Genomic DNA, 12,308 nt, shown 5'->3' with positions numbered 1-12,308 from the left:
TCAGCCTTTCTCCCATCCACCCTTCCCTTCTCCCCTTCCTCCCTCCCATCCTCCTCTCCCCGCCATCCCAGCCTCCACTTCCAACCCACCCCTCCCCCTCCTCCTCTTCTTCCTCCACACACCACCCCTTCTCTACCTATAACTTCCTCCTCACCTCTCCCTCCTCCCCCCGCCACTCTTCCCAGCCTCCTCCACCCCTCCTACATCCTACCCACTCTCCTTCCCCTCCTCCTCCCCCTCCACATCTCCCCCCCACTCGTTCAACCCCTCCCCGCTCCCCTCTGATAGCTAGCCCAGACACCGTCAACAGACACAGGCTGAGGGAAGACAAGAAAGGGTGAGGGGAGGAGGAGGAGGAGGAGGAGGAGGAGGAGGAGGAGGAGGAGGAGGAGGAGGAGGAGGAGGAGGAGGGAAAGAGGGGAGGCGGGGAGGGAAGTAAAAAAGAGAGACAGAGAGAGAGGCGGCGAGAAAGGAGGGAGGGAGGGATGGGGAGGAAAAGAGGGAGGGAGAGACGCAAAGTAGGAAGAAAGGGAAAGGAAATGAGGGATAGATTGAGGGGCAAATATGCAAAGGAGAAAGAAGAGAGGAGGGAAAGAGGCTAAAGGGGAAGAAAGGAAAGGGAAAAAAAAGGTAAGAGAGACTAAAGAAAGAGAGAGAAGCAGGTCAGAGTGGAGGGAAAGAGGAAGAGGAAGTAGGAAGAAGTCACAGAGGAAGGAAGGAGGGGGAAATGTAAGAGAAAGGGAAAGGAAAGATTCAGAGAGAGAGAGAGAGAAAGAGGCAAAGGAAGGAGGGAGGGAGACAAGGGGGCCGGGAGGGTGGGGGTGGGGGGTTGAGAGGGGGGGGGGGCGACACAATAAAGAAGACGCGAGTTTCACATCCTGCAAGAGCGCCTCTTTTTCTTTTTCTTTTCTTTTCTTTTCTTTTCTTTTCTTTTCTTTTCTTTTCCTTTTCTTCTCTTCGCCTCTCCCACTCTCTACTCCCCCCCCCCCCCACCATTCGCAATTGGATCTTCGGAAGGTAAGCTGGTTGGGAAGGGGAAGCAGGAAAAAAGGGATGAGAAAGAGGAAGAAGAAGGAGGAAGGAGGGGAGGAAGGAGTAGGAAGGGGGGTGGGGGGAGGGGAGGAAGGAGGGGAAAGAGGGGGCGTGTCTTATAGGCCTATCTTCTCGATTCTTTTGTCTCGCCTTTTCTTAAATTTCTCCTCAAAGACATTTCCATTTTTTTCTCCGTTGTTTTTCTTTCCTAGTGGAAGAATGGGTGAAGAGAAGATCGAGAAATGAGGAAGGAGGGAGGGAGGGAGGGAGGGAGGGAGGGAGGGAGGGAGGGAAGGAGGGGGGAGGGAGGGAAGGAAAGGAAGAAAGGGAAAAAACAGATAACGAAAAAAAGAAAAAGAAAAAGAAAAAAACAGAAAGGAATAAAGTAAACAGAGAAGAGAAAACAATTAGGATGAAAGAAACGGGCGGTTTGGACGAAATAAAATAAAAATAAAATGGAAAAGAGGGGGAAAAAAACACGATAACTCAGAGGAGGTGAGAAAGACGAAAAAGAACACACGAAGGAATGGAAAGAAAGGACGAAGGAAGAAGAACCAAAGAACGAAAGAAAGAAAAAGGGAGGAAGGAACAACGAACGATGGAAGGAAGGAAAGAAGGAGAGAAGGAAAGAAACTAAGAGACCAGACGCGTGACTAACGGGGGGGGAGAGGGGGGGAGGGGGCGACTGTTGACCGCAAAAGTATCGCTGACGCAGAAACAAAGGGCAACTTCCAAAGAAAAGGAGAAGAAGGAGAGGAAGAAGAGGAAGAGGATGAAGGCGAGGAAGAAGTAAAAGAAGAAGGGGAGGAAGAAGGAGAAAAAGAAGCGGAAGAAGAAGTAAAAGAAGAAGGAGAGGAAGAAGGCGAGGAAGAAGGAGAAAAAGAAGAGGAAGAAGAAGTAAAAGAAGGAGAGGAAGAAGGAGAAAAAGAAGAGGAAGAGGAAGGACAGGAAGAGGGTGAGGAATAAGAAGTAAAAAAGAAGAAGGAGAAGAGGAGGAAGGAGAGGAAGAAGGCGAGAAAGAAGAAGTAAAACAAAAAGGAGAAGGAGGAGAGGAAGGAGAGGAAGAGGGCGAGGAAGAGGTAAAAGAAGTAAAACGATGTAAAAGAAGGAGGAGGAGGAAAAGAAGAAGACGAAGACGATGAAGAAGGAGAGGAATAAGACGACGACAAAGGAGATGATTAAAAAAAAAAGAAGAAAGAGGAATAAAAGAAGAAAATGAAGAAGAGAAAGAGAGAAAATATACAGAAAAAAAAATGAGAACGACACCAGAATAAAAGTAAAGACAATGCGAAGAAGAGACAGAGGACGATAAAAGATAAGGAGAGATAAAACAGAGAACAAGAACCCATAAGGAGCAAATGGAGATGAGCAGAGAGGAAGAGAGAGAGAGAGAGAGAGAGAGAGAGAGAGAGAGAGAGAGAGAGAGAGAGAGAGAGAGAGAGAGAGAGAGAGAGAGAGAGAGAGAGGTGAGCAGATGTAGACCAAAATCGAAAAAAAAACGAAAAGACTGAGACACAGAAACGAAAAAAAACAAACAAAACAAGAAAGAAAGACAAGATTTAACAACAACAACAACAACAACAACAAAAACAACAATAAGAATAAGAAAACGTGCTATTGTTCCTTCCATTATCATCCTAAATTGAACCGAAGTGGATCGATGAGGACGGATTCGCACACTCCACTGGTTCGAAACCTCGGGCTTGACTTCGCACTCGGGCCGGGCTTAAGCCTTACTCACGGGAGAGGTGGGGGGGGGGGCTAATATTCATAAAAAGGAAATATGGCGTGAAATGTAGTGCCAGTTTTTGTATGGGAATATCGATTCGTCTGTCGAGAAATATTCATATATTCACGCATAGATACAGACAAACATGTATATATATACATACATAAGTGCGTACGTACATATATACACATCACACCCGCACATAACACATGCCGTGTGCAGATAAAATATTACCGGTAAATAATATTTAACAAGAATGAGTTGGCCTTCTGTTATAGATTTTGAAATTTGAATATTTCCATATAATTAAGCCGAAATTGTGTGTTGGGGTGGGGTGCGAGCGTGTGTGTAATATAAACACACACACACACACACACACACACACACACACACACACACACACACACACACACACACACACACACACACACACACACACACACACTCACTCACACACACACACACACACACACACACTTCACTTTTACACTGTATAAACACACACACATACACACGCACACATTCCTATAAGTCCGACCCTACATTAAACACAACACAAACATAACTTAACAACAGTGCCATGCAAATCTGCCTTTCGAAGCAACGTTTAAATATTCTTACACACGCCACAGCCCCCAGAGTGAAACGATGAAAGTGGGTGAAGCCAAGAAGAGGGGGGAGGGGTGGGGGGGGGGGAGGGGGGGGGGTCGGCAGGAGGCGGGATGGGGGGAGGGAGTAAGATGGGGAAAGAGTTACGTAAAGAGGGCAAGGAGACTGGGAGTGAGAGAGAGAAAGAGAAAGAGAAAGAGAAAAAAAAAAGAGGAAGAGAATGAGATGGAGAATGAGAGAGAGAATGAGAGAGAGAGAGAGAGAGAGAGAGAGAGAGAGAGAGAGAGAGAGAGAGAGAGAGAGAGAGAGAGAGAGAGAGAGAGAGAGAGAGAGAGAGATAAGAACAGAGAGAGAGAAGAAGAGGAGGAAAAAACAGAGCAGACAGACAGGGACACAGAAACACACATAGAAATAGAAGAACAGGAGAAAGAATAAGAGAGAAGGAGAGAAGGGGAGGAGAGGAAATTTGCGAGAGTGGTGGGGAGCAGAGGGGTAACTGTGTTAGAATTGCTGTGCTGTGTGAACGCTAGAACTCTCGATTTTTTTTTTCTTTTTAAGTCCCATCATAATCAAAGAGAAAGTATGGGATGTATGTAGCCAACTTTATGCAGCTGATACACAACCGTGAACGAAGCCCGTGTGCTTTGGGTTGTTAACTGGGAATATAATCGTTTATTTGACTATACCTACCCTTTCTGTCAATATATACATGTACATAGAATGCTTATGTATTTATGTATATATTTACATATATATTAATGTAAGTAAGTAAGTAAGTATGTATGTTTGTATGTATAAGAAAAAATGTGTGTACGTGTGTATGTGTATGTGTGTGTACGTGTGTGTATGTACGTGTGTGTGTGTGTGTGTGTGTGTGTGTGTGTGTGTGTGTGTGTGTGTGTGTGTGTGTGTGTGTGTGTGTGTGTGTGTGTGTGTGTGTGTGTGTGTGTGTGTGTGTGTGTGTGTGCGCGCGATAGAGATGAACCAGCAGTCTATGCTTCATTACACTTTTTTTTTCACGTCGAGGTTTCTCCTTTCCCGACACGACATTCCAAACGGAAATATCACCAAAGACAAAAAGGAACACCATCAGTCTGCATACTAAGAACAATGCAGCGACGGCGACAGGATGGGGAACAGTGACGGAACTATAATTTCACGATGAGTAGAGAGGGCGAGGGGGTGGGTGGGGGAGGGAAAGAGGGAAAAGGGGAGGGGGAGGAGGGAAGGGGAGGGGAGGAAGGGAAGGAGGGAGGGAGGGAGGGAGGGAGGGAGGGAGAGAGAGAGACAGAGAGAGAGAGAGAGAGAGAGAGAGAGAGAGAGAGAGAGAGAGAGAGAGAGAGAGAGAGAGAGAGAGAGAGAGAGAGAATGATGCAAGAAAGAAAAGGAGAGAGAAATAAAGATACAAGATAGAAACACAGAGAAATAGAGCAGCAAGAGATAATAGAGAGAGAGAGAGAGAGAGAGAGAGAGAGAGAGAGAGAGAGAGAGAGAGAGAGAGAGAGAGAGAGAGAGAGAGAGAGAGAGAGAGAGAGAGAGAGGGGAGAGAGACGGTAACCTTTGGGCGGAGAAATCTTGAGACCCTTCACTTCCTGCTTTCCTTGTCGCCCGAACAGTTCGTGACTCTTTTTCTTGTCGATATTAGCATCGGGTCGTATATAAAGATGGCGCAGATACGAATGCACCTTTCCTGTTCATACTTCTTTAATCGGTAACCAGCATCGTTGCATCATAAGGCAATATTCACGAGCGAGGAGGTATTGCAAAAATGTACTGTCGGTTGTGAACTTTTTACTAGACTTGTTATAAAAAAATGACGGAGATATCGCTTCATATTGCTTGACAAATTAACTCAGCGTCTTTCAAACGATTACGAAAATCAATTATCAAAAAAAAAAGGAAAAAGAAAAGCCAAAATATTGCACTCCTTTGCTCGAAAAGATTAAAAATCTCTACTTTTTTCTCTCGTTTTTTTTGCGGGGTACCCGAGTCTCCCCTTCACTTCCTCGTTTTCTGTGTCGTGACTGAGCGCATGACTCCCTTTTTTCGTAATTTTCCGGGGGAGTGTAATTATAATCTGACTGATGGGTGACAAGCCACGAGTTGTCTCACTCGTTCGCCCGCACTTCGACGCAACACAATGCGGTGGTTTCTGATCTCATTTCCATTGTTCGCAAAACTAGAGCGAGAAAAGACGCCGCGGCAGATCGATGTGTCGCCAATCCTTCAGGAAAAGACGCTGAACCTTTCATATAGGGAGGGGAAAAGAAAAGGGAGGGAGAGAGGGAGAGGGAGGGAGAGAGAGAGAGAGAGAGAGAGAGAGAGAGAGAGAGAGAGAGAGAGAGAGAGAGAGAGAGAGAGAGAGAGAGAGAGAGAGAGAGAGAGAGAGAGGGGGGGGGGGGGGAGCGCAAAAGAGAAAGACAGAGATTGAAAGCAAAGGAGGAAAAACAAGAAAATGAAAAAAACGAGAAACAGAGAGGCAAGCGACAATGAACAGAAAGGACTGAGCATGTATGGCCGCATCTGTCACTGCGTTATAAGGTGGCGCCGTGGAGAGGGGGGGGGGGGGAGAGTGCCATGGACCTACATAAATATTTTGTTTCTTCGCGACACCAGTCATGTAGGCCATACTCGCCTTAGCTGTTCTGGGCCACTTGTAATGCGGGCTCAGCGGAGTCTAAATGCCTATGAATATTAATGAACTTATACATTTCACATTATCCCATATATAAAGTATATCATATATATATATTTACACACACACTCATATCTGTATACATACATATATATGTATATATATATACACATACTCATACCTGTATACATACACATTCATACGTACAGCATATACGTATACACAAATTATGCGCATATCCATATATACATACACATATGATATGAAAATAAATGTAAATGTACAGGTATGAGTAAATAAACTTTTCCGAATAAAGAAGCTAACATATCCTACTTGAAAATATACATGCACCTGTCTACATATATTTGCGCGCACCTGTTTTCCGCGAGCATCTCAGGCAAGCAAAATGGAGCAGCTCCCTGGAGCAACATAACAGGTCAGGTAATTATAACCAACTTCGGCAGTAATGAGGGCCTAACCACGGAATTCATTAATGCACACCATCTTTCTTTTACTTTCATCATTAGGCCCACGACCGTATCAACACCACGGCATAAAATTATCGCCGGTTGGAAATGGAACGCAATCATTTTCATTTGCAGGGGTGAGTGTTCTTCGTGACATCCGCATTTTTTTCGCCATTGATTAATCAGCACGACAATAAGCATTTCGAACCGCGTTTCAGACTTTAATCATCTCCGGCGCGACCGCAGAAACAGATAAAAAACGAAAACCTCATTCACTCCAGCCATGTATATATATATATATATATATATATATATATATATATATATATATATATATATATATATATATATAAAACGGGAGTTTATTTCATCAGCAAGCGAAGACAAACCGCACGGTGAATCTGCTATGAGCGGGGGCGGCCTAGGGGGGGGGGGGGAGAAGGGGGAGGGAGATACCGTATAGAAAACGGAATGCAGGGCGGTCACTGGCCGGGCTGCGGCGTGACACCCCCACCCCCACCTTCTCCCTCACCCCCCTTACACTCTGTTACTGCTGGATGGCATCTCCACACGTCACCTGCTCCACCACAGAATTTCTACATACACACACTTCAGAGCATTCCTCCAAATGATCCATGGCGGCGATGGGAATTTTGGATGGGTTACACGCACGTGGCCGTTTCTTCTGACCTAGACATTTCAAGCATATTTATCAGCTAGTATCCAGGCTGTAAACACGAGATCTTGATTTGTTAACTAGTCTGGGTAATTATCGTCAACGTGGCGACCCCGGGTATTTGAGTTCAAGAAGCCCTTCGGATTAAAGTGTGGTGTTGACACCCAGTGAAGTTGAGACGCATTATCAACATCTGTACAAGCTACTCGCACACATTCCTGGGGGAAGCTATCACAGGCACGAATACAAAACATTCACTCGCAGACATTTTACTCCTAAATAGAACGTAATATGAAAACAGAGTGTCGACATCGCTACCGTTCATTTCACCTCGGGGACCGTAAACTGAAAAAGATATTGTTAAAATCATCACGAGAAACATTCTTTCATATTTTTTTTCCGAGCCAATTATGCAACGGTATTGAAGAAACTGACAGCAGAGGAAAATGAGCTAAATGTTGAACGGTTTTATATTTTCCTTAGTAAAGCATTAACAGTATAAGGAAAACAGATATATGTCAAGTGTTTTGCTTCAACTTAATGTCAAGCTTCGTCACGTTTCACAGAGACTAACCAAGGAAGGAATTCTGTTCGACTCGCTCGCAAACACATTCATGTTTTAAGAACACTTGATTAATTCCTGGCTTGCGCCAATCTCTGCTTCTTATCCATCGACCATTTTCAACAGATCTTAAACAAATCGAAGGTAAACATAGATAATAGATTTTACTTAACATGTAAGACTTTTTAGGCAGTCATTTAATTAGTAAAATATCTTCATAATGACACATTAACTAATATCTCTAGCCTCAACTTGTTTAAAATGCTGTCATATCTAATAAGCGGCGACTAAAAGCGGTTTATGGAAAGTCGTAACCAAATTCTCCAAGATGCTCCTCGCACGAGAGTCGGAGAATCAGTGCATATCAGAGCGCAGAGGCTGAGAAACCTAAATGATCTTTCGATTTAAAAGAAAACGCTGATCATATCATAGCATTTCGGAAAGGGGGTTGGGAGATATCTGCTGCCCAGTCCTAACATGATGAAGACTCATCGATAATGACTCTTAATACAAATTAATATATAAAAAAGAAACCATCAAAAGGTGATTAAATTAAGTGTGCTGTCAATCAACGCACTCGGTTATTCTCACCAACCGACCTCGCTCCCCTGCCAGACGTACGAGCCGAGCGGTGTTGCCTTCTCCTCCTCCTCCTCCTCATTCTCTTCTTCTCCCAATCTCACTACGACGTGATTAAATACAATCGGCTTTAGTGACAGTCAAGAAGTACGAGACTATCTGGGATTTGAATAGTGAAATAAACTCCAGGAAGAAGATATTAATTTGACATCTAATTGTAGAAAGGCACGCTTATCCACTTTCATTTGGCAGAATTAAAGTCTACTTAAAGCTGGAAAGCGCACTACTTAACGTTACGATCCGATTTAATGTAACCAATTTTACGACGCATTATTCAGCGACAAATAAAACAAAAATACAGCGAATCAACACGGTATTCTTTCGTCTCTTTCGTCCTCTCACTTATGTTGTAGTCGGAAGCAACAAAATGCACTCTCAGCTTGGATCTCAACAAGCTGATTTATCTCTCAGTTCAATGAATTAATCCTCAGTACATCCTTTATATAGGAAGAAGTACAATGAATTCCCTGATTTAGTTAAAAAAAAATCTGTTATGCGGGAAAAAATGTGACAGTCGACGAACAAGGGCGCAAGACGGGTCCCTGGAGCAGCCAATGTGGACTCTCGGCGCAGCTCCAATTGGGCTCAATATCGCTCGCTCTCCCTCGTGTCTCGTGGGCAATTCTCCACGACGCGTGCGACCACCTCGGAGAAATGGCATCGCGTCACGCTAAACTGGGTCTTATGATGCTATTATTTACGGATGTTCGCCGAGCAAGCGTGCTGATGGATAAGTCCCGAGTGCGAGCCCTGTGTAAACTGAATGTCATGTTGACCTGTAACCAGCACGGCGAAGTACTGCTGCTGGACCTTCTATAATAGAGATTGTTTCGTAGGTAAACACGAGAGGTGTGAAATGTTTCAGCCTCTGTCGATTGAAGGCCGGCGGCTGCGTGAGGCCCGAATTATCGACTTCTTGGCGAAAGGCGGAAGGAAACGAGCAACACCATGAAATGTGCGAGAAACATCTTTTTATTAATGCAAATGTTGCACTCAATTTAATGCAATACCTAATACCTTTATCGTGGTCGTAAACTCACACTGGTAATGCTAGTTGACGGTTGCCAAAATTATTTATAAAATAAGCTGTTATCAAGAGCGCCAGCAACAGGTTCGTCACGGCCCGAAAACTGTCACGATTTCCGAGTCATTATAAGCTGCAGGTCGTTGCTTCTAACGAGTCGTTTTCACCCCCGGCCATTAGTCCCTTGGCTGAGGGCTATTTTCACAAGTCAACGACAAAACAGGATTTCGTTCTGATGAAGAATAATTATTACCGAAATCAATTCTGGCCGTTAATACATCTCCTTCCATACCACCAGCATCTCATGGGTTAAAAAAAACAACAACAAAAACAAACTTTTATCATAAGCTTATCTGTGAAGCGTCTTTCGCTAAAATCTCCTCCCTTCTCGAATTTTCTCTCGCTGTCTGAACATTCGCATCGAAAGTTCCATACTTAACATCGGAACACCTGCCCACCTACGTCAGACTAAGTAACAACATCTGTCGCATCCTTCATATTACACTTGGCCATTATATTATTATTCCATGAAAAACTGCAAATAATATATCTCGTCTAGCGTACTATTTTTTTTTCAAGTTCATGCTACCAAAGAGAAAAGACAAATCAGAACCAAGTGATTTCTACTGAACGTCGTGTACTTACTTCCCTCTCCACCACGATACACTAAGTTCTTGTAAAGCGTTCCCTAGTGTAATATTTTGAGTTGTTTGGTGAATAAATCAAATATGCATTCAACTAATTAACATATTCCACATTAAAATTATCATAACAACATTAGCATATACCTACATTAAAAATTCACACTCATCTCCAGGTCCTTAACTGGAACCGAAATTAAATCCATCTCTCCACATTTCACCAAACTAATCAATATTCGACTTAATTAGTGCTAAAATGAGATGGCTAATTATACACCTCAATCTAAGTAAGAGCCTGTCACTAGACGCCCTTCGCTTCACAAGTGCGAGCGCTGGGGGAGATTTTTTTTTATTTTCATTCTATAGACAGATAATTTTTTCTATTTTTATAAGATATGGTGGGGCCTTTGAGAGTCACGTAAATGTTTTCTTCTGAGTATTTTTGGTGATTTGTTAATTCTGATTCTGATTCTCTCCCTCTCTCTCTCTCTGTCTCTCTCTTTCTCTCTCTCTCTCTCTCCCCGTGTGTGTGTGTGTGTGTGTGTGTGTGTGTGTGTGTGTGTGTGTGTGTGTGTGTGTGTGTGTGTGTGTGTGTGTGTGTGTGTGTGTGTGTGTGTCCGCATTCCTACCGCAAAATAGGTCTGCGATCGACCGAGAAAGACAGCTCAGCATACATAGACATTTTCCATCTTCAACACATCTGCATTTTATCATTCTCATGGCGAGTTATTGCGCCCATTCCAAAAATAGACGAAGGTTTAGAAAGTGAAATCATATAACCGATTTGCCTGTGGGTTCCGAAAAAAAAAGAGACGAGCATAAAAAAAAAAAACCCCGAGATACAAGGAGATTAAACACACGCGTAAATACATACATAATTAAGAACTCGCGCCTCCAGCGAAAACAGATGTTCAGTACAAGTGTGGAATATGTAGAGCGCAGCTGTATGCCAGTCTGCAAGTGTTTTAGTTCTCCCTTGCTCTCCGTCCCCTTCCCCCTTCCCTGGTCACCGGCGACGCTTAAGCCACGCTTGCAAATAAACGTGGAAATTTGAACAACACGATAAATATTCTAAAAATATATTGATACTTTTTGAGGGGGAGTTGGGTGGGGTATGAGTTATATGTAAAAACATCAATTTTCCCTTTTTTTTTTAAATTTATTCATTTATTCATTTTTAGAGGAGTGTGGAGGACAGATAATTGGGGGGAAATATGAACATCTTTAAGAAACGTAGAAGAAGAAATTCAGGACTTACGGACTTTTAAAGAAATTGATATGAAGAAATGCAGGAAACTTGGGAAGAATGAATTATTCTCCATATATCGATGACTTTCCTTTCCCCCCCTTTTATCAAGAGTTCGTAGTTCTCCTTTCCTAAACCCTTCCAACCCCTAACCCCTTTCCCCTTCTTACCCCCCCCCCCTATCCCATCCCCTTAAACAAGCACCTACATTCACCCAACACCCCGCCCCTTCTTCCCGCCAAACTCAATCCATCTCCCTCCATTTCACGCTCTTTTCTCTCTCCTACTCCCCCCGAACAAAAAAAATCCCCCCCTCCCCCTACTATAAATAATCCAGAAGCAATATGTAGTTCATCATACTAAACGTCAACGCGGTCGTAACGTAGAACCGTTAATTAAAGGTTCGTTAGGCTAACTTAACATCCAGCGCCTATGTAACCCACAATTATAACGTGTGGATCAACGACGTGCAATGCGAGACGGACTGGCACCGAAGGGTACGTTGCCGGGGCCTTAAGGGATGCCATTGGGACGCTAATGATTGCCATTGGGCTCCTCCTGCCGGGGGGGGGGGGGGGCGCTCCTTAAAAGACTTTGAAAGACGCCGATAATATCTTATTGGACGCTGGTGGGAATTATTTGGGACCTTAAGGGATGCTATAGGGACTTCAAGGGATGTTATTGGGATCTTAAGGGACGCTGCTAGGACCTAAAAGGACGCTAACCTATGTGCGTTAACCCAACCACTAACAACACTGGAAAAAGAAAACACCGAATAAACAAGTAAACAGCGCACAGACATTCCGATAACCACGCGCATAATCCAAAGAATGAAGTCTACACTTAAACACATAACAACATAAAAGGCAAATATAAAAATGAAAAGCAAGAAAACTTTTTAATTTTGCAAAGTTTACCGGTGCCTGTGAGACCCGTCCCAAGGTGGCCGCAAGAAATCTGCCATAAAATTTTGCGTGATCATAAGCGGTTCGGGGGAAGGATGGTGCAGGGGGCGCAGGCTGCAGGCCGGGGATGTATGTCGCCCTGG

General features: G+C 43.9%; 1 protein-coding gene across 4 annotated transcripts in view; it reads right to left on the bottom strand.

Annotated features, from left to right (window-relative positions):
* Window positions 1–12,308, bottom strand: part of LOC125044588 (zinc finger MIZ domain-containing protein 1-like) — a 76,964-nt gene that overhangs the window by 22,989 nt on the left and 41,667 nt on the right. The gene's annotated exons all lie outside the window — the stretch shown is intronic.

This window comes from Penaeus chinensis, chromosome 36, assembly GCF_019202785.1.
Source record: "Penaeus chinensis breed Huanghai No. 1 chromosome 36, ASM1920278v2, whole genome shotgun sequence".
In the NCBI taxonomy this organism is placed as follows: domain Eukaryota; kingdom Metazoa; phylum Arthropoda; class Malacostraca; order Decapoda; family Penaeidae; genus Penaeus; species Penaeus chinensis.
The sequence above is the reverse complement of the archived record's forward strand: the minus strand, read 5'-3'. Positions and strand labels throughout refer to the sequence as shown.